The sequence below is a fragment of the Oryctolagus cuniculus genome, chromosome X (genome assembly GCF_964237555.1).
Source record: "Oryctolagus cuniculus chromosome X, mOryCun1.1, whole genome shotgun sequence".
Taxonomy (NCBI): domain Eukaryota; kingdom Metazoa; phylum Chordata; class Mammalia; order Lagomorpha; family Leporidae; genus Oryctolagus; species Oryctolagus cuniculus.
In genome coordinates this window covers 77,934,745-77,957,473 of record NC_091453.1, presented here as the reverse complement: position 1 = coordinate 77,957,473, position 22,729 = coordinate 77,934,745, and the positions used below count along the sequence as shown (strand labels likewise).

Below are 22,729 nucleotides of genomic sequence, written 5' to 3'. Positions count from 1 at the left end.
TGCCCTGAGTAAAAGTAAGAAGGCTACAGCCCTTATAATGGCTACTAGTATAGGCCTTCTGCACATCCAGAGAGGCCGGCTCCTGCACAGTGATCTCAGGAGCACCTTGGCACAAGCTGATCCTACTGACCTGTATTTCTTACCATGGAGTCAATCCTCAAGAAATGAACAGATTGATTAAATTGAGATATTCTGTTATGTCAGAGAAATAACATCTATAGGAATTGGTTTTACATGACCAAAATGTATTCTTTTGCCACCAGGCCAAAAGCTGGGCATAATACTGGACACCTGTGATGGAGCATGGCCAAATGAGGATGTGAGCAGGGAAATGCTCAAACATGGCTCATATTAAATTCTGTTACATGTGTTTTTTAAGGTTATGTTTAGGTGTAGCTGAGTCTTGTAATACCAAACTATTTTTAGAAGATGGTCTAGATCAGGAAAAAAATACTCTTGCATGTGTCAGATCGCTCACAGAGAACCAGGTGCACGGATGGCAAATACCAGATGGGGGAAAAAAAAAGCAGGAAAGCAAAAGCAGATACTGAACGGCAGTCTATTTAGGAAAGAACCAGTCAACAGGAAGGAGGAGGAAGCAAGGAGCAGGTCGTGTGTGGGGCGTGATTGAGGAGGCTGAGTACAGGAGACAGATTCTTCCACAAGCTTTCAAATAGGGGAAGACTGAGCAATTCAGGCGCAAAAGGGCCACGTGCCATCAGATACGTGAGGCAGTAAAACCCTCTTTCAACAGTAGTTAAGCTCATAATGTAGGCCAGGGGGTGAAAATGCAAGAGTTTTTTGTGTTACTTGGATTATTAGAAGTCTAACTCAATAACCAAAAGATGGAAAATGTGCAAATATCCATCAATTCATGAATGAATAAACAAACTATAGCATATATGAGGGGGCTTCACAGAAAAGCAAATTAAAGATTCATTTTCGATTATCTTAATATACAGAAGATCAGCTTAGTAAGGATTTCAACAGTTTGCTCCCACACAGAAACATAAAGTGAAAAATAATAGATGATTTTTTTTAAATGATGATGAAATCAGATCAGACCTATTGTCATGTTTAATGAATCTTGATGTGAATGGAAGGGGAGAGGGAGTGGGAAAGGGGAGGGTTGTGGGTGGGAGGGACGGTATGGGGGGGAAGCCATTGTAATCCATAAGTCGTACTTTGGGAATTTATGTTCATTAAATAAAAGTTAAAAAAAAAAAGAAAAAAAAAGAAAAGCAAATTAAAAGGTACATTTACTTTCATACAAAAACTTTGAAATCCATGTATAGTTTTTTCATAATAAACATTTTATAAGTTTTGTAAGACCCCTCATTTATACATTCGAATATGAGTCAATAAAAATAAAGAAAAAAAATGAATGAGGTACTGATAAACACTACAGCATGGAGGAACATGGCAAACATGATATTGAATGAAAGAACCTAAATACTAAAGGTCACTCACTGTATGATTCCACTTTGATAAAATGTCCAGAATAGGCACATTTACATGGAAACCAAATTAGTAGTTGCCAGGGACTTGGAGAAGGGAACTGGGAGTGTCTGTTTAACAAGTATGGGGTTTCCTTTTCAAGTGAAGCTATACAGTGAAATGAGATAGTAACAATATTGTGAACCACTGAATTGCTCCCTGAAAAATGGTTATTTTTTTGTGAATTTCATCTCAATAAAAAAATTTAAGTCTTACTCAAAAAACAGGAGGCAAACTTTCAGTATTCAAGGTATCCTAGCTCCTTTTAAGCTTGTTATACCAATATCCAAAAATAATATTTAAGAATTAATGAGAATAACAGCTAATTATTTTTAAATCAGCCAATTTTGGTATGTATTTATTTAAACACTTTAATTAAGGATATATTTTATATAATAAAGAATACATGTAACCAGTGGTGATATTCAAAATACTTAATAATATGTATAGCATGGATACTGACCAGATATAATGCCAGCTATCAACCAGTAGGCAAATGTTCTTTTCATTTTATCTGTAACAAGCAAATTAACATAAAACAGGAAATTTAGCTGAATAACATAATAATACCATAACCAAGGCACCTCCATCTTGCCTATAACAATGTGTTTAATTCCTACGCCTAGTACCCAGAAGAAAACCACTAACTTCGCCGGCACTGTATCGCGTATGTCCGCAGTGTGCTAGGCTCTGAAAGTTTATAGTCCCTGAAACTCATAGATGGGAATCCTCACTCTCAGTGCGATGGTCTGTGGAGATCCTCAGGGTTAGGTGAGGTCATGAGACTGGGGTCCTCAGAATGGGATTAGCGTATCTATGAGAGCCAATACAGAGCTCGCTCAGTTTCCTCATATGAACCCACAGAGGAGGCCATGGGAGTGCACAGCAAGTCGGCAAGTGCCTACAAGCCGAAAGGACAGGCGTCAGAACAAAACCTACCTTGGCTGTTAACCATGATCCTGGATTTCTAGCCTCTGGAACTGTAAAAACTTTCTGCTGTTTAAACCACAGAGTTTCTGCTATTTTGCTATGGCACTCCAAGCAGACTAAGACACTGAAGTTGCAACTTTCAAACTTTTCTCACCTCTATGGGTCTTTATATTTCTTGTTTTTGAGGAAGCCAAAGAAGGACTTGTATCCCTATCCTGAAGGCATTCTGTGTATAGACTCATTTTCTAGATATTGCTTTCTTGGTTATTCTGAATACCAGATGCCCTAATGTGGTGGAAGGATAACAAATGTTCAGGGTGATAAATAAAAGTAAAAATAATCTTCTCCTTCCATGCTTCTGGCATTCTAAGTGAACATGTACATATTTATTTCTGATAAGTTGCAATATTATAGGGGTTGTTTTTTATTAGTTAAAAAACATTGAGGTTTTAATTTCTGTGCTAACTTCTTTTGAAGAAGCTTGCTTAGACCTTTTTAACTTATTGGTAACTAGTTCATTGCTTGCCCGTAAATGCTTAAATGACCAAGTGCTTTGCCCTGCAAAGTCTTTAACCAGGAAAACCCTTAGTTTGTACATCACGCTCCACATGCTGTTGGGAAATTCGTAAACAAATGCCAGGGAAGGAATCCAGACCTTTGTCTGGGGTCAACACATAGGGACATACCACATAGGGCTGAAGTGACAGATCTAGATTCTTCTTCTCTTCTTTTCTTTTCTTCTGGTACCCATCTCAGATGAAATACATCTGTGCTATGATTCCTATGGTTAAGGCCTATGTCAACATAGACTGATTTGTAGCAACTTGATCAGTGAAATAGTAATTCCATTTAATTGATATAGTTTGAATTAAGTTGCCATAAAAAAATAGAAGAATGAATGTTTACACTTGGTTTTTCTCCTACATCTTTAAGACCTAATTCTCCCTCTAAAAGGAAAAGACCTGCATTTTAGGTAAAAGCTGTGAAAGACAGTCTTAAAACAATGTTATTTTGTGCAGATTTTTTAAATTAGCTCTCAATTAATGTGCTTTGAAATTATTTACTTTTCTGGTAATGCTTTATATATCATGTATTTTGTAATTTATCATATTATTCCCATGGCATAATATAGCAGCAATATAAACAAATGCTTGGCTTTTCTCATTTTGATGATTCTGACACTCAACCCAAAGCAGTAGCCAACAATGTGCTCATATTATGAAGAAGGCCACATAGAAAATGAAATAAAATTATATACTCAAATGAATGTGGATACAACATAAACTGCAAAAATAGAACTAAAATATGTGTGGGTTATGCTGCTCACTGAAGTGGATGAATTCAAAGGAACATTTTCACTTGGATTTGCATTTCCAATCAAACTTCCAAATTGTTGTGTGGCTTCCACTTTGCATACTGGACACAGAAACATACTAATCTATTTTATAACTATAAATTATTAAAGAAATAAAAATTAAATATGAATTCAAATAATTACTTTCTTAAAGGATACTTTTAATATAGTGTCTTACTCATCTGGGAGATGTGGGTTTTTTAAGATTTATTTATTTATTTGAAAGGCAGTGTCAGAGACAGAGACAGAGAGAGAGAAGGAGAGGGAGAGGGAGGTGGAGAGAAGGAGGAGGAGGGAGAGAGGAAGCGAGAAGGGGAGAGGGAGAGGGAGAGGGAGAGGGAGAGGGAGAGGGAGAGGGAGAGGGAGAGGGAGAGGGAGAGGGAGAGGGAGAGGGAGAGGGGTCTTCCATCTATTGGTCCACTCCCCAAATGGCTGGAGCTGGGCTGATCAGAAACCAGTAGCTTCTACCATGTCTCCCACGTGGGTGCAGGGGCCCAAGGACTTGGGCCATCTTCCACTGCTCTCCCAGGCCATAGCAGAGGGCTGGATCAGAAGTGGAACAGCTGGGACTTGAACTGGCACCCATATGGGATGCTCGCACTGCAGGTGGTGGCTTTATACACTACGCCTCAGCGTTGGTCCCATGGGAGATGGTTTTAAGCAATGGAAGGGACCCTAGTTTGAGACTCAAGGGGAGAAGTTAGAGAGCTCAAGTAAACAATTTAACTTCTCTATTCCTCTGTTCATTCATCTGTAACATGAGGATTACAATGGCACGTACTTTTTTAGAGCTACTCCGAGTGCAATAAAAATGAATGCATATAAAATTCCTGGTGCATACTAATTACTGAGTAAGTATTAACTATTTTCAAATGTCTCAATCTTAAATCCAAGTTTATTCTATCAAAAGCATCACTGAAGAATCTTGGGACTCTTGTTGCATTGAATTACCACACTTCTCCCTAAAACATCCCCTTCATTACTCTTGTTCAGCCTCTTAGTTCTTTTTAAGTTATTATTTTTTTTAATTTTTATTAATATGCTATTATTTCTTTACCAGTTGAATTCAACATTGACATTTTTATCCGTGGGGGCTGCTGCTTCCTTTCTATTCTAACTTTCTTTTCATCCTCTTTCTTAGTATCTCGAGTCTGCCATCTGCTTCTACTCAAACCTTGATTCTTCTAGGAATGAGAGCCCCTAAGGCATGTTTAGTGTTTGCCAGATTGTTCAGCAGCAAAGGCCCTCATATGAAAGGTAATGAATGAAAGAGGTGAGACTAGTTAACACATTACTTTAGAGTTGCAACTGGATTTTTTAAACACATATGCCAACACTCGTATTTTCAAGTAATTGTTGTCACATTCAAAGTACTCACTGTGGGAGTTTTTGTGTTACTCTGCAATGATACAACTTGGATCTCAGGCACCAAGTATATTATGCTTGAGCAAGTTTGTTCCAATTCAGGAGTGACTTTTCAACCTTCCCTTTCCCTAAAAGCCTCACGGTCTCACTTTCCAAATAATCCATTAGAGTGACAACACTGCATCTACTCCTTCATCTAGCTTACCCCTTGTTTCATCTTACTCAACTGGAATAACACCAACACTAGTGAAATCTAACCTCTTGCCTATTGCACATTCATACCCCTGCTGCTTAATATAGACCCCCCCCCCCAGACACACTTCAAATAGACCTTTAATACTGTTCAAGAATCAAATTATGGAGCAGGCAATTAGCTTAGTGGTTAAGAAGGCCACCTGCATTCCACATCAGCGTACTGGCCCCTTGATTCCAGCTTCCTGCTAATGCAGACCCTGAGAGGCAGAGGTGATGGCTCAAGTAATGGGGTTCCTTCCACCCACGTGGGAGATTTGTATTGAGTTCCTGGCTCCCACCTTCAGACCAGCCTAATCCTGGCTATTGCAGGCATATGGAGAATGACCCAGTGGATGGCAGTTTGCTTGTTCTCTGCAACAGCACCCCCCAGGCCTCTTGCTCCCTCCCTCTTATCCCTCTCAAATTTTTTGAAGTAACTATTTTTCTTTTTTAAAAATCATAAAATATTTTCTTAGTCTCTTCATTCCCACACATTTATAAATTATTATTATACTTTTATCCTCAAATTTCCAATATCTTTTCTTCCCACCATCACAATGACCTGAGAGAAAAAAAGACTGAACATTCCACCATCTCCCACACCTACCAAACTGCCAGCTTCTGTTCCAACATGGGACTGTCTCTTTATGCCACGCTCCTATCTAATGGCAGTCCATCTGCTTGTCCACTAGGTTCCATCCACGCTCGCCCACTCGAAGACACCTCCAGCAATCCCATTCCCTCCTGAATCATCCATTTCCTACTGTCTACTGAATCATTGCCATGAGCATTTAAACACATTCTCTCTCTCATCTGAAAAAAGTATTTAACCCCTTCCCATACCATTTTTATTCACTATAGCAAAACTCCTTCTGAAAAATTTGATCATATTCCCATTCTCTGTTGAGTCCACTATAGTCAGACTTTCACCACCATCACTACACTAAAGCTACTCTTTTCAGGATCACCCATTGCTAAGCCAAATGTTCAAGTCTCAGTTCAAAATTGACTTGTCTTATTCTTATTAATTGCTATAGTTGATCACTCCCTTCTGCCTGGATTCCAGGACACCACACTCTAACATCTTATTGGCCTTTCATTGTCAGTTTCCTTTGTTGATTCCTCTTGTTAACCCAACTTCTAGAATGTACCAAGAGCCAATCCTTTATTTCATTCTTTTTTTTTTTTAATCTATTGAACCCCATGGTATCTTTGGTGATCTCATCTTTTCTTTAAATATTATCTGGACAGATGTCCTAATTTAGAAAGGTTAGACTTGAGACTTGAGTTTTTTTTGTTGTTTTGTTTTGTTTTGTTTTACTTTGATGGTGATGGTGTAATGGTGATAAGCATCTAGTAGAAGGCATGCTTTAGGAGCAGGTGTTTGGTACAATGTTGAAGCTGCCGGTTGGGAAGCCCCCATTCCATATTGTTGCATCTAGGTTTGAGTCCCAGCTCTACTCCTGTTTCCAGCTTCCTGCTAATGCACACATTAGGAGGCCATGGGTAAAGACTTAAGTAGTTATGTCCCTGCTACCTATGTGGGAAACCCAGATTGAGTTCCCAGATCTTGGCTTTACTTTAACCTGGTCCAGCCCCAGCTGTTGTGGGCATCGGGATGGTGAATCAGTGGTTGGAAGATCTGCCTGTCTCTGTCATTCAAATAAATTAATTAATTTAAAAAATGTTCAAAGGAAACCATACTTGATTTTTGAATTTGAATCTTTTCCCAGGCTAGTGAAATGCAATAAAATCCTAACTCATAGTGTTGGGAAGAGCAGTAGCAGAATTTCCCAATCAGCCCAGCTAACAAAAGGAGAAACCATTGAGACTCTACCATGTGCTACAGTGCTAAGCTAGGATGTTCCGTAAGTTATGTAGTAAGGGCATTTTCAACTTAAAGAGTTTTTTAACTAACAATAAGTCAAGGAATGTCTGCATACTGATGACTTCCAAATACATATGATCAGACTTCTCCCATGAACTCCAGGTTTATATACCCAATTACTTACCCAATATTTCTAGGTGGATATCTAACAGGCTTCACAGCCGTAACTGGCTCTTAACACTAATTTCCTGATATTGCGCTTCAAATGTGTTCTTCCCAGATTTTTCCCGACTTCAAAAGAACAACTCCGTCCTTTCAGCAGTCCAGGCTAAAACTCTGAGAGTCATCCTTACTTCACTCTCTAACCTATTTCCCACATCTGCAAGTCCTCTCAGCAATACTGTCAAAACATATCCAGCATGCAGTCATGTCTCACCGATTCCACTGTCACTATCCTGATTGAAACTGCTAGCACTTTTGGCCTAGATGACTACAATGGCCTAAGTGATTTCCTTGCTTCTCCTTCATTCACTGATCAGTACAGTCTGCTTTAAACACAGCAGCCAGAGAGAGCCTCTAAAACATGAGTCAGGGGCAGGCCTGTATGCCTGAAATGACCTAGCATTTAAGATGCCTGTATTCCCCATCCCAGTTCCTAGGTTTGATTCTTGGCTCCAGATCCTGACTCTAGCATCCTGCTAATGCAAATCCTGGGCGTCAGAGGTGACTGCTCAAGGGGCTGGGTTCTTGCCACCTACATGAGGGACATGGACTGAGTTCCTGTCTCCCATCTTCCGTCCTGGACATGTAAACATCTGAGGTGGGGGGTGAGGAGGGTAACTAGTAGATGGGAACTAGTTCTTTCTCCCTTCCCCTCCTCCTCACTAATGTGCAGCCAAGAAGGCAGCAGGTGATGATGGCTCAAGTATTGGTCACCCACATGGGAGACACAGATCAAGTTCCAGGCTCCCAGCTTCAGCTGTTGCAGTTGTCTGTCTCTCTGCCTTTCAAAGAAATAAATGGAAAAAGTAAAAGAGGATATAGAGGATATCTTGGTATTCCATTTCACAGTAAGTGGAGAAACCATCTTGAATTTTTCTATGAACTCAGAGCTTTGGGAGTTCATTGAAAGCTTCATTTTCAGGGCCAGTGTGTGGTATAGTGGGTAAAGCCACTGCCTGCAACTGTGTCATTACATATGGATACTAGCTTGAGTCTTGCCTGTTCCTCTTCCAACCCAGCTCTCTGTTGTGGCCTGAGAAGGTAGTAGAAGATGGCCCAACTGTTTGGACCCCTGCACCCACATGGGAGGCCCAGAAGCAGCTCTGGGCTCCTGGCTTCAGCCTGGTCCAGCCCCAGCTGTTGAGGCCATCTGGGGAGTGAAGCAGTGGATAGAAGATCTCGGTCTCTCTCTGTCTCTCTCTTTCTGTAACTCTGCTTTTCAACTAAACAAATCATTAAAAATAAAAGGTTCATTTTCAGGAAGAAGAATTAGGTACGATTTCATGCAAATATCTGCAAATGCAGGTTCCACGTTGGAGGAAGTGGTATTTGATTGGTGGGTCTATGAATATGAGCTAAGCAGTAATCTCTCCCTTCTGCCAATTGAGTAGTGAGTGCAGCCAGCTTGTTTTATAGAACTCAATCTTGACCCCCCACATACTAGATTTCCCTCAGTGCCTAACACTTCATCCAATGTCTCTGAGTGAGTGACAACAATCTTCAAGAATCTGGGATTCTAGGCAAAATGCCCAGTATCCACTGGAATAAAGGGTAGGGTGATAGGAGCCAAAGACCTGTTCTCAGCTGATGAAAATCACTCAAGCAAGGTTCTGGCAACACGGCAATGAACAGGATACAACCCCTGCACTCCAGAAGCTCAAACTCTAGTTGAGATTGTTTGGGGAAATATGGTACTGTGAATACACATATGCTAGGATTTCAAATCTTTTTGCACCAAAATAAACTTACCTATTTTTCCACAAAATTTTTGAAGTATTCTTATAGATTATTAAACTATATAGCTGTCCTTCAGTATCTGTGGGAATCCCCATCAGATATCAAAATCTTCAGATGCTCAAATCACTTACATAAAATTGTATAATATTTGCACATTACCCACATACATCACCTCATAAACGTTAAATCACTTCTAAATGACTTCGTATACCTAATGCAAATGCTATGTAAATAGATGTTATGCTATATTTTGAAGTAATAGTGGCAATAAAAGTGCCTGCACATGTTCAGTACAGACACAACTTTTCAGAATATTTTCAATCCACAGCTGGTTGAATCCATAGATGTGAGAGCCATGGATATGGAAGGCCAACTATAATATGCTAATGGCAACGAGGAAACAGTGCTGTGGGATGGCAAGGCTGGAAACCAAATTCACTCTGGATTGAGTGTGGTCAAATAAATCTTTCAGGAGGTGATGCCTGAACTGCGGCCTGACGAATAAGTAGGAAAATAGTATGGAAGGAGAGGAGGCATTTTATGCAGGATAGACTATAAGCAAAGGAATGGAAGTCAATAACAGCATGGCGTGTTCTAAGGAAACCATGAAGCATTCATGACTGCTGGACAATGAAGTCTGAATCAGAGAATGAGGAGGCACGAGCCTGGAGAAGTGAGTGCGAGCCAGATCATGGAGGCTCTGTGTTCTAGTGTGAAGACTTTCTCCTGTAGATAATGAGTGGGGCATGAGCTTTGAGCATGGGACTCATATGGTCAGCATTTCAGAAAATTTTCTAAATTTTTGGCAAAATATAGGCTGCATGGAAAATGGTAAGACTAGATACAGGAGAAACAGTGGAGAAGTCATCAGTATAACATGGAAGAGAGTGACAGTGCTCAGTGGGGAAAGGATTTTAAGAAACATTTCAAGGATAAAATAAGTTGGTCTTTGTAGACTGATCAGAGGTGAGGATGAGAAAAAAGAAAAAACTAGGAGAATTTCTAGGTTTCTGACTTGGGCATCTAATGAAAGGAGTACCCTACTTTGAAATAGGAAATAAAGGATGAGGTGTCCATTACCAGCAAAAATGCTAAGTATTACTAGACTGAGATTAGTTGGCCAGGGTATGTGTATGATGGGGGGGGGAGGGACTTCTATTAAGAGACTGTGCAATGGGGCTGGTGCTGTGGCGTAGCAGATAAAGCCGCTGCTTGCAGTGCCAGCATCCCATATGGGTGCCGGTTTGAGTCCAGGCTACTCCACTTCTGATCCAGCTCTCTGCTATGGCCTGGGAAAGCAGTAGAAGATGGCCCAAGTGCTTGGGCCCCTACACCCACATGGGAGACCTGAAGGGGGCTCCTGGCTCCTGGCTTTAGCTTTGGTTCAGTACAGCTCTGGCCGTTGTGGCCATTTGGGGAGTGAACGAGTGGATAGGAGACCTCTTTCTTTCTCTCTGCCTCTCCTTTTCTCTGTGTAACTCTGACTTTCAAATAAATAAATAAATATTTTAAAAAGAAAAAAGAAAAAGAGCTCCCTACTTAAAAAAAAAAAAAGAGGCTGTGGGAACAGCTGAATTAAGGCAGTTAGTGGAATCCTCAAGCTGGAGGTGAAGCTAAATTGCAAAAGGCAACAAAACCAAGTACAAAAAGGAGCCCAGATCTAAGAATCAGAGACCAGAGCTGCGAATACAATAGATGGACATAAATGAAAAGAGGTACAGGGAATTACAGTCTACAACTCATGGCACCAGGCTAAGCTGGCTGAGCTTGAAGAACTACAAACTGATGGGCAATGATAGGTGTTTTGGAATACCTTACAAGGATACTTTCATCTGTGTGCAACAGAACATCCTACTCCAAATGCCCTACATTAGAAGGAAGATGTTTAACATGCTTAACAAGAAGTCCCTAGGCCAGATGGCCACGGTGTTTTTATTTTTTTTCTGTCGGGTTTTCCGTGTCTCAAGAGAAAATTCAAGGGCAAGGTTCATTCTATTGTTTTACTCGGCCAAGCTTGAAATATCAGTTTTGTCCTCAGGCATATTCATACTATCACAGGATGATTGCTATAGTTCCAACCATAATCTTTAGACATAAACATGACCAGTAGAAGAAGTGGCCATATCATCCTATGAAAATCTTTTAAAGATTGTGTAAACTGGCCGGTGCCGCGGCTCAATAGGCTAATCCTCCGCTTTGCGGCGCCAGCACACCGGGTTCTAGTCCCAGTCGGGTCGCCGGATTCTTTCCCGGTTGCCCTCTTCCAGGCCAGCTCTCTGCTGTGGCCCGGGAAGGCAGTGGAGGATGGCCCAGGTGCTTGGGCCCTGCACCCCATGGGAGACCAGGAGAAGCACCTGGCTCCTGACTTCGGATCAGTGCGGTGCGCCGGCCGCAGTGCGCTGGCCTCGGCGGCCATTGGAGGGTGAACCAACAGCAAAGGAAGACCTTTCTCTCTGTCTCTCTCTCTCACTATCCACTCTGCCTGTCAAAAAAAAAAAAAAAAAAAAAAAAAAAAAAAAAAAAAACACCTCTCCTCTTCTGTCATTAACGAAAATTGGGTTGCATGCCCTTCTTTTCTTTTTTTTTTTATTTTTAAACTTTTATTTAGTAAATATAAATTCCCAAAGTACAGTTTACGCATTACAATGGCTTCCCCCCCATAACTTCCCTCCCACCTGCACCCCTCCCATCTCCCGCTCCCTCTCCCATTCCATTCACATCAAGATTCATTTTCAATTCTCTTTATATACAGAAGATCGATTTAGTATATATTAAGTAAAGATTTCATCAGTTTGCACCCACATAGAACATAAAGTGTAAGATACTGTTTCAGTACTAGTTATAGCATTAATTCACATTGAACAACACATTAAGGACAGAGATACCACATAAGGAGTAAGTACACAGTGACTCCTGTTGTTGACTTAACAATTTTACACTCTTGTTTATGGCGTCAGAAATCTCCCTAGGCTCTAGTCATGAGTTGCCAAGGCTATGGAAGCCTTTTGAGTTCACCGACTTTGATCTTATTTAGACAAGGTCATAGTCAAAGTGGAAGTTCTCTCCTCCCTTCAGAGAAAGGTACCTCCTTCTTTGATGGCGAGTTCTTTCTACTGGGATCTCACTCACAGAGATCTTTCATTTAGTTGTTTTTTTTGTTTTGTTTTGTTTTTTGTTTTTTTTTTTTGCCAGAGTGTCTTGGCTTTCCATGCCTGTAATACTCTCATGGGCTTTTCAGCTGGATCTGCATGCCTTAAGGGCTGATTCTGAGGCCAGAGTGCTGTTTAGGACATCTGCCATTCTATGAGTCTGCTGTGTATCCCACTTCCCATGTTGGATTTTTCTCTCCCTTTTTAATTCTATCAGTTAGTATTCGCAGACACTAGTCTTGTTTATGTGATCCCTTTGACTCTTAGTCCTATCATTATGATCAATTGTGAACTGAAACTGATCACTTTGACTAGTGAGATGGCATTGGTACATGCCACCTTGATGGGATTGAATTGGAATCCCCTGGCATGTTTCTAACTCCACCATTTGGGGCAAGTCCGATTGAGCATGTCCCAAATTGTACATATCCTCCCTCTCTTATTCCCACTCTTATATTTAACAGGGATCACTTTTCAGTTAAATTTCAACACCTAAGAATAATTGTGTGTTAATTACGGAGTTCAACCAATAGTATTAAGTAGAACAAACAAACAAACAAAAAATACTAAGAGGGATAAAGTATTAAGCTGCTCCTCGACAGTCAGGACAAGGGCTGATCAAGTCACTGTTTCTCATAGTGTCCATTTCACTTCAACGAGTTTCCCCTTTGGTGCTCAGTTAGTTGTCACTGATCAGGGAGAACATACGATATTTGTCCCTTTGGGACTGACATGCCCTTATTTTCAACACTGGCAAGGGGAAAGATTACTTTGGTTTAGGTCAGTCAGGATTTACTACCTCAGCAGATGATGTGTTCACACTCACTAAAGGGCAGATAATGCAGGAAAATCGAGCTTCTATTAACAAGTAAGAAAGGTGGTAGGTATTAAGTAGAGATCCAACAGGGTCCACCATACTCCTCAACATTGAAAAAAATATTGCTCTTTGGGAGCACAGCTCATTTTTTTTTTAAAAAAAAGGTTTATTTTCACCTACTTGAAAGGCAAAGAGAGAGAGAGAGACAGAGAGCGAAAGAGGTCTTTCATCTGCTAGTTAACTCCCCAAATGCCCACAAACAGCCAGGGATGGACCAGGCCAAAACCAGAAGCCAGGAACTCCATCCAGGTCTCCCATGTGCGTAGCAGGGATCCAAGCACTTGAGCCATCAACTGCTGCCTCCTAGGTGCATTAGCAAGAAACTGGACTGGAAGCCAAGGTGCTGAGACTCAAATCGGTACTTCAATACGGGATGCAGTCATCACAAGCAGTGGCTTCACCTGCTGTACCACAATGCCCACTACAGATTTAATTTTTTTTTAATGGGAAAGTAATTCTAAAGCCAATACTCATGAATAAGGTGGTTGATCAAACTAGGCAGAACCTTTCTGTTCTAGGTCAGCTTCTCCTTAATGGGTGCTTAAGTCTTGCTACTTAAAGTGTGGTCCATGGACCAGCATAATGAGCATAACCTAAGGGTTTCTTAGGAAAGAAGAACATCAAGCTCTACCACAGACTTACTGCTAGGGTTTGAATGTTTGTGTCTTCACCCAAACTCTAACACAACAGAATTAAGAGGGCAGGCATTTAGGAGGTTATTAGGTTACAGGGGCTTCACCCTCACAAATGGAGTCAAGGGCTGAAAGGATCTAGCTAGGATCCAGCCTTTTGTCCATTCTGCTTATGAGGACTCAGCATGTGTCCCCTCTGGACGGTGCAGCATTCAAGCTGCCATCATAGGCCTCACCAGACAGCAAGCCTGCTGATACCTTGAACTTGGGCTTCCTGCAGCACTGGCATGCCATATGGGCACCGGTTCGAGTCCTGGCTGCTCCACTTCTGATCCAGCCCCCTACGAACATGCCTGGGAAAGCAGCAGAAGATGGCCCAAGTACTTGGGCCCCTGCACCCTCATAGAAGCTCCTGGCTCCTGGCTTCAGATTGGCCCAGCTCCAGCTGTTGCAGCCATCTGGGGAGTGAACCAGGAGATAGAAAATTCTCTCTCTCTCTCTCTCTTTCAAGTAAATAAATAAATCAAAGGAAGGAAGGAAGGAAGGAAGGAAGGAAGGAAGGAAGGAAGGAAGGAAGGGAGGGAAATCTGATTAACTCAACTTTTCACAAAGTTATATGACAACTAAATCCTTCCACATGTAACAGCTAATAAAATCCCATGGACACTTTGGGAAATACTGCTCTACAACATGGTTGTCAAAGGATGGCTCAGCACTAGCAACAGCAGCCTCACCTTGAGACTTGTTAGAAATACAAATTAATCAGGATCCACTTCAGAGTTACTAAATCAGAAGCTGTGAGTAGGGCCCACCAATGTGTGCTTTAACACTACATGATTCTGATGCACCACAAAGAAGGAGGAAAAACTATCCTAGAGCAATATGACCAAACCCTTGTGTTTCTGGTAAACTATGTAAACAATGGTGATATTGTATTTGGAATAAATACGTAACTTATCAGGACAATGAATTGAGTGTGGAAAACACCATTTTTAAATGTACAAATGCTGACATGTTTCTTTAAAAGGGAAGGCAGTTTCAACTTTATCCCTTTTGGTTTTTTAAAGATTTACTCATTTGAAAGAGAGACTGACAGAGAGAGAGAAACAGAGACAGAGACAGAGAGATCGAAGACAGATACTTTGGCCATCCATTCATTGGTTCACTCCCCAAATGGCTGCAACAGCTGGGACTGGACCAGGCTGAAGCCAAGAGTCAAGAACTCCATCTGGGTCTACCACATGTAGTAGTGACACAGACCCAAGTACTTGGGCCATCATCTGCTGCTTCCCAAGTGCATTAGCAGGGAGCTGGATGAGAGCAGAGTAGCCTGCAGCCCTGCCATATGGGATGCAAGCAATCCGACTGGTGGCTTAATCCGCTACACTACAATGTCTACCCCTCAACTTTATTCTTGAACCTCATATAGTCAAGTATTTCAGCACTCCAGGGAAAGGAACCAATAAAAATGCAGTGCAAATACTATCAAGAAAGCACAAAGACAACATATAGAATGGGTGAAAATATTTGCAAATCATGTACATGATAAGAAACTTGTATCTAGAATTTACAGAGATCTCTTACAACTCAATAATAAGACCAATGATCAAAACTGGAAAAAAAAAAAAACAGAAAACAGGATCTGAATTGAAATTTCTCTAAGAAGGATAAATAAATGACCAGCAAAACAGGGATAAGATGTTCAACACCATTAGTCACTTGGGAAATCTAAATCAAAGCCATAGTGACACTGATACAGAAACTCCGCGAATATTTAAGGGAAAATAAAAAAAGGAAATTGCCAAAAGAAATAAACAATCAAGCCACAAGCAAACATGGCAGAAGCTTGGATAAACCAATCCAAAAAGGCCATACACTATGTGACTCTGAGCTTACAATGTTCTGGAAAAGGCAATAAAAAGATCAGTGGTTGCCAGGGGATACAAGGGAAGGAAGCATGAGTAGGTGGGGGAAAGAGGGTTTCCAGGACACTAAAACTATTTTGTATGACACTATGATGGATAACGTCACCATACATTTGTAAACTCCCATAGAATACAACACCAAGAATCAGCCTTCATGTATACTATGAACTTGAATTAATAATGTATCAGTATTGGCTCATTAATTGTAATGAATGTACCATATTAAAGTATGATTTTAATAGCAGAGGAAATTGTACATGATATATAGATAGATAGATAGATATAGATATATAAAGAGAGGGAGAGGAACTCTGTACTCTCTGGTTCATGTTTCTGTTTCTTACCCACTAGGTGGTTATAATCAAAAAGACACAATAATAGATGTTGGTGAGGATGTCAAGAAATTGCATACTTCAAGTATCACTGGTAGGAACATAAAATGGTACAAATGCTTTGGAAAATAGCTTGACAGTTCTTCATAGTATTAAACATAGAATATGGCCCAGCAATTCCACTCCTGTGGATGTATACAGGAGAATTGCAAATACGTCCACTCAAAGACTTGAACATAAATGCTCACAGTAGCATTATCCATAATAGCTAAAAAGTGAAACAAACTTAAATGTCCACCAACTACTGATGTGTGGGTAAATAAAATGCAGCATGTCTGTATGATGGAATATTACTCAGCCTTGAAAAGTAATGAACTTCATGCATTGACCTTGAAGATATACTAAGTGAAAGAAACTGGTCACAAAAGATGACATATGACATGATTCCATTTATATGAAATGTCTACAGTAGGTAAATCCATAGATACAGAAGGTCCTCTAGTGGCAGTGAAAGGCTGAGGGGAAGGGGAGAATGACTGCTAATGGAAACAAAATGGATTTGTTTTTGAGGAGATGAAAATGTTCTAAAATTAGGTAGTGGTGATGCTTGTACAACTCTGTGAACATACTAAAAACCATTGAGTTATGTGCTCTAAAAGGATAAATTCTATTATACATGAATTCTACCTAAGATGACATTAAAATGCCTTAATAATTATCTTTGCTGTAAGTTCAAGCTGTTTTTCAGTATTCCTTATGCAACATATAGATGACATGATGGTAACAGTCATTTGTTGCCTTTCTGAATGTGAAATCAGATGAAGTGTCTATTATCACTTAATACTCTGTTGAGATCTGGAATTTATTTCCTCATGTGAATTTTCTTCTAAGTACACACAGATGCAATTACCTGGGGCATCACTGCTGCCTCCCAAGGTCTACAGTAGTAGGAGGTTGGAGTCAGGAGCCAGAGACAGGTATGAACCCAGGTACTCTGCTGTGGGACACAGGCATCCTAACCCATGGCTTAACCACTAAGCCAAACACCCACACCAAGTTTGGTCATTCTGACAGGCAGTCAAATGGGAGTATTTTGTCTTGAAACACCTCGTCCCTTTCCAATTGCTCTTCTTCTTTGGAAGTATCCTTGTGTGGTATTTAAAAGAATGTTAATAAAGTACTATCAAATTCATAGTAGCTTTCTGTCATCCAGTGTCACCAATAATGGATATTGAAAGCAATACTATTATGTAGTCTTATAAATACATTTTGTTTATTCAGTTTTTTTTTTTTTGACAGGCAGAGTGGACAGTGAGAGAGAGAGACAGAGAGAAAGGTCTTCCTTTGCCGTTGGTTCACCCTCCAATGGCCGCCGCGGCCGACACGCTGCGGCTGGTGCACCGCGCTGATCCAATGGCAGGAGCCAGGTACTTCTCCTGGTCTCCCATGGGGTGCAGGGCCCAAGCACCTGGGCCATCCTCCACTGCACTCCCTGGCCACAGCAGAGAGCTGGCCTGGAAGAGGGGCAACCAGGACAGAATCCGGCGCCCCAACCGGGACTAGAACCCCGTGTGCTGGCGCCGCAAGGTGGAGGATTAGCCTAGTGAGCCTCAGTGCTGGCTATTCAGTTTTTTAACAAGATTTATGAGGGAGGGAGGGAAAGAGGGAGAGAAGAGGAGGTGGGGAGGGAGGGAGGGAGAGAGGGAGGGGGAGAGAGAGAGACAGAGAATGTGAATGAATGCATGAGTCTTTCATCCACTGGATTTTTCCCCAAATGGTCACAATAGCCAAAAACTCCATCCAGGTCTCCTGCATTGGTGGCAAAATCTCTAGTACTTGAGCCATTGTCTGCTGCTCCCCAGGTATATTAGCAAGGAGCAGGATTGGGAGTAGAGTATCCACGACTCAAACCTTCACTCCAATGTGAGATGCTGCCATCACAAGTTACAGCTTAACCCACTGTGCCACAATGTCTATTTTTAATTGGTTTTCTTTCTTTTTGTTGATGAATTATAAGTCTTTATATATTCTGGATACTAGATCTCAGTCAGATATATATATATATTTAAAGATTTATTTTATTGATTTGAAAGAGTTACAGAGAGATGGAAAGATGGATAGATGGAGGGAGGGAGAGAGAGAGGGAGGGAGGGAGAGAGAGAGAGAGAGAGATATTCTATTTGCTGGTTTACTCCCCAAATGGCTGCAACAGCTGGAGGAGATCTGATCTGAAGCCAGGAGCCAGGAGCTTCTTCTGGGTCTCCCACATGGGTGCAGGGGCCCAAGGACTTGAGCTGTCCTCCACTGCTTTCCAAGGCGCATTAGCAGAGAGCTGGACTAGAAGTGGAGCAGTCGGGACTCAAACCGTCACCCAAATGGGATGCTGGCACTGCAGGCCAGGGCTTTAACCCACTGTGCCACAGAACTGGCTCCCAGATATATGTTTTACAAATATTTCCCCCTATTCTGTAGATTGTCTTTTCATTTTCTTGAAAGTGTTCTATGATAAACAAAAATTATAAATTTTTATAAAGTTTGATTTATTTTTTTTCTGGCATCATATCTAAGAAATCATTGCCAAACTCAATGGTATATAGTTCTACCTCTATGTTTTCTTCTTAACATAGTTGTAGCTCTTACATTTTGGTTTTTGATCCATTTAGAGCTACTCTGGTAGCAAGGGTCCAACGTAAATATTTTGTTCATATTTATCCAATTGTTCCATGTTCTCATATATTTGATATTAGAATGGGATCCTTAAAGAACTAATGTGTTCAGGTATATTTATTGCAATAATTTACAGAATAGCTAAAACCTGGAAATGCCATACATTTTTTTTTAATCTTTTTTTTTTTTTTTTTGACAGGCAGAGTTAGACAGTGAGAGAGAGGAACAGAGAGAAAGGTCTTCCCTTTCCGTTGGTTCACCCCACAATGGCTGCTGCGGCCGGCATGCTGCCGCCTGTGCACCGCGCTGATCCGAAGGCAGGAGCCAGGTGCTTCTCCTGGTCTCCCATGCAGGTGCAGGACCCAAGCACTTGGGCCATCCTCCACTGCACTCCCAGGCCACAGCAGAGAGCTGGCCTGGAAGAGGGGCAACCGGGACAGAATCCGGCACCCCGACCGGGACTAGAACCTGGTGTGCCGGCACCGCAAGGCGGAGGATTAGCCTAGTGAGCTGTGGTGCCAGCAATGCCATATGTGTTTGACAATAGAATACTAATGAAAAAATTGTGATATATATACTTATAAGGTAGCATTATGTAGAAACAAAATGGTACTTCTCTCATTAAAATATCATTGCAAAAACAGTAAAGTTGACTAAAATACAGTGTGCATTAATATAACTGTATATGCATAAAGATCTTGTGGAATATATAACAAGCAATTAACTTTTGCTATCCATGGTATTAGCAGTATATATGTTTTTTATTTTCTTCTTTTTGCTTATATCTGTTTTGTAAAAATTTTTACAGAATGAACAGTTATTGCTTTTGTAATATTTCCAAGTGACTGTCTCACTAGTAATGTATGGTCTTCCAAAAAAGAGTCAGAAACCTTTGTTGTAGCCGGTTGGAGCTTCCGTACCAACCTGTTCCATCCTGTGTTAGCCGAGTTCCCTGTGCTTGGCACCTCGCCTATCTGATCTCTGATTTCTCTCTGACACTTCCCATGAAAGAGGCTACTCTTTCATGTCAAGTCGCTCTACCACATAGCTGTCGCCTAATGAATGGATCCACCAAAGGAAGTGTGGGGGTGGGAAGTGACTAGCACGTCCCACTCTCATCGCCTGGCCTAAACAAGCCCTAATGTCTATTCTAAATTGGTAGCTAAGCTAAGATTGAGAAATGAGTCTTTATTCTGAAAACATCTCCAAAAACTGTGCAATTGTGATTAGTGACTAGTAAAGGCATTGTGGAAACTTTCTTGCTGAGAGGCAAGAAAAATGAGGGTTAAATAACTCACCAACATCTTTGTTTCTCATTAAGAGTGATGTATGGAATCCAGCATATGTAGTAGCAACAGTTGCTCTCTAACCTAGCAAACTTCTGTTCTGGTTATTTTTATGAGCACTGATTATGAAATTTTATTACTGGATCTGCTTACCCTTAAACAGTTCTGCTCCAATCTTTGGATATAGCATGCCGATCTGCAACTAACATTTAGTGTTTTCTCCCTCTTTGTATTTAATGGATTCCAGGAGGGCTGTATTCCTGCCAGTGTTTTCTTTGTGATTTCATCCAGTGACTGTCAGGCAAACATAGTCGATTTCTCAGAATCAACTTCTCTCTCTCTCTCTCTTCCTCTTTTTTTCTCCATCTCTTCTTCCTTTCCCTTTCTCAAAAAGCATTTATTAATAGCACAGGCTTAGAAATTGCAGAGTATCTGATTTTCCTTTGTTAAGAGAGATTTGTTTTTCTGAAACAAAATCTTTACTATTTGAATCTATCATTGAGATGAAATTCAGTCGCAGTAATCAGCAGTTTGTATCTATTCCGCCTCTTTTGCATTTTTTTCCCTTTTGGATTGCCACAGAGTTCTTCCTGTTTTTCGCATCTGTCAGAATCTTAGTCACAATATTTCTAGTTCCTTTTTAGCTTAAGCTTTTTCCAGCTGGTATCCAGTTAAATCATTTGAAGGGAGTAAGATCATCTTTGATATCTGATCCTAATTGAACTCAAACTTTGTGTACAGCATACACTCTTCATTCAAAGGGCTTCATTTTCCCAGAAATTTACAAACTTTAGGGAGTTTTAGCTCAAAAACCATTTTTCAGCATGTCCTGCCCTTTGATCTTTCTCCTGTGCCTGCTTGGCAAACACAGACATAATATCTGAGTCCCTGTGGACATTTTCCTGGGAAATCGTATTTCTTTCTCTCTTAGGAAAGAATCTTTTTTTGTTGAGTTCCAGTGTGCTTGGCACATAGGGGTGCTAATAAATCATAAATAGGAAGCCTGATTCCCCTGTCTATGAAAGAAAGATAGTTTGTCACAGGCCTGTGGAAAAATACCCAGGGCCTTTCTTTATAAGTCAAGCGGAGAGTCATTTTCCTCCGCATGCCCCAGTCCTGTATATTTAGTGAAGGCACCTTGCCAGTGTATTTACACCACAGAACTCAGGAAGTGGAAGGCGAGGATGGGACAATGACCAGATAGAATCTTACATATGTGGCTTATCTTACAAGATCATACCCAGATATTTGCTTGATTTCTATGATAGCACCTTTTTTTTTTTCAGTTTTCCTCCATTTATTTCCTCTAGCTGCATTGTTCGTTCCTCTATCTTTTCTTTAAAGATGTATTTTATTTATTTCATAGGCAGAGTTAGAGAGAGAGAGAGGTCTTCCATCCTCTGGTTCACTCCCCCAAATGGCTGCAACAGCAAGGGCTGGGCCAGACCAAAGTCAGGAGCCTCTTCTGGGTCTCCCTCGTAGGTTCAGGGGCCCAAGCACCTGAGCCATCTTCTGCTGCTTTCCCAGGACATTAGCAGGGAGCTGGATCAGAAGAGGAGCAGCCAGCGCCCAAATGGGATTGCAGAGCTGCAGGTGGCAGCTTAACCCACTGCACCACAATATCTGTCCCTGTTCCTCTTTCTTTTAAAAAAGTATTTATTTATTTGAAAGGCAGAGAGACAAAAAGATAGGGATTTTCCACCTACTCTTCAAATGCTGGGGCTGGGCTAGCCCGAAGCCCAGAACTCAAGTCTGGTTCTCCTACATGGGTGGCAGGGACCCAAGTACTTGAGCCATCACCTGCTGCCTCCCAAGGTGCATGTTAGCAGAAAGTTGAAATCATCAGACCCAGGACTCAAACACAGCACTCTGATATGGGATGCAGGTGTCCCGACTGGCATCCTAACCACAGCACCAGAACTGGCCCTATTTCTCCACCATTAACTAAACATTAAATATCAGAGTTCCCTAGGACATGGCCTCTTCTCCTTAGATGAAGGAGAAAGTTCTTTGCCTCAGTTATGCGTCAATGACTGTGCTAGATTTTTATTCTGAATTCAGAACAAACCTGCTTACCATACGTATATCACAGGAACCAAAAATTCACCAGGACAAAAAAAATAGTCAATATTTACACCACCTTCCCCAAGGTTTCTGTTCATCCTTCAGTGCTTTGCATTTCAGTCAAAGGCACTGCTACCTACCCACTTACTTAAGTCAGAAAATCAGGAGTCAGAGACAGTGTTGTGGCACAGGGTTTAAGTTGCTGCTTACAAAGCAAGCATCCCATATGGAACACTGGGTTGAGTCTTGGCTTCTCTGCTTCCAATCCAGCTGCTGGCTACTGTGACTGAGAAAGCAGTAGAAAATTGTCCATTATTTGGATGACTGAGACATATACACACACACACATTTATATATATATATATATATATATATAGAGAGAGAGAGAGAGAGAGAGAGAGAGATGCCTTCCATCCACTGGTTTATCCCCAGTGGCCACAATGGTTTGGGTTGTTCCATCCAAAGCCAGGACCCCAAAGTTCCTTCCAAGTCTCCCATGTGGGTGACAGGGGCCCAAGCCTTCCACTGCTCTCCCAGGGGCATTAACACAGAGCTGGATCAGAAGCAGAACAGTTGGGACTTGAACCAGCTCAGGCAGCAGCTTAGTTCACCATGCAACAACACCAGCTG

At 41.2% G+C, this 22,729-nt stretch overlaps 1 long non-coding RNA gene and 1 pseudogene across 4 annotated transcripts in view; one reads left to right on the top strand and one right to left on the bottom strand.

Moving 5' to 3' along the window:
* LOC127484884 (uncharacterized) overlaps positions 1-22,729 on the bottom strand; it is a 239,703-nt gene that overhangs the window by 136,352 nt on the left and 80,622 nt on the right. The window lies entirely within an intron of this gene.
* The window catches only part of LOC100349282 (dynactin subunit 3-like), a 37,449-nt pseudogene continuing 24,517 nt past the window's right edge, over positions 9,798-22,729 (top strand).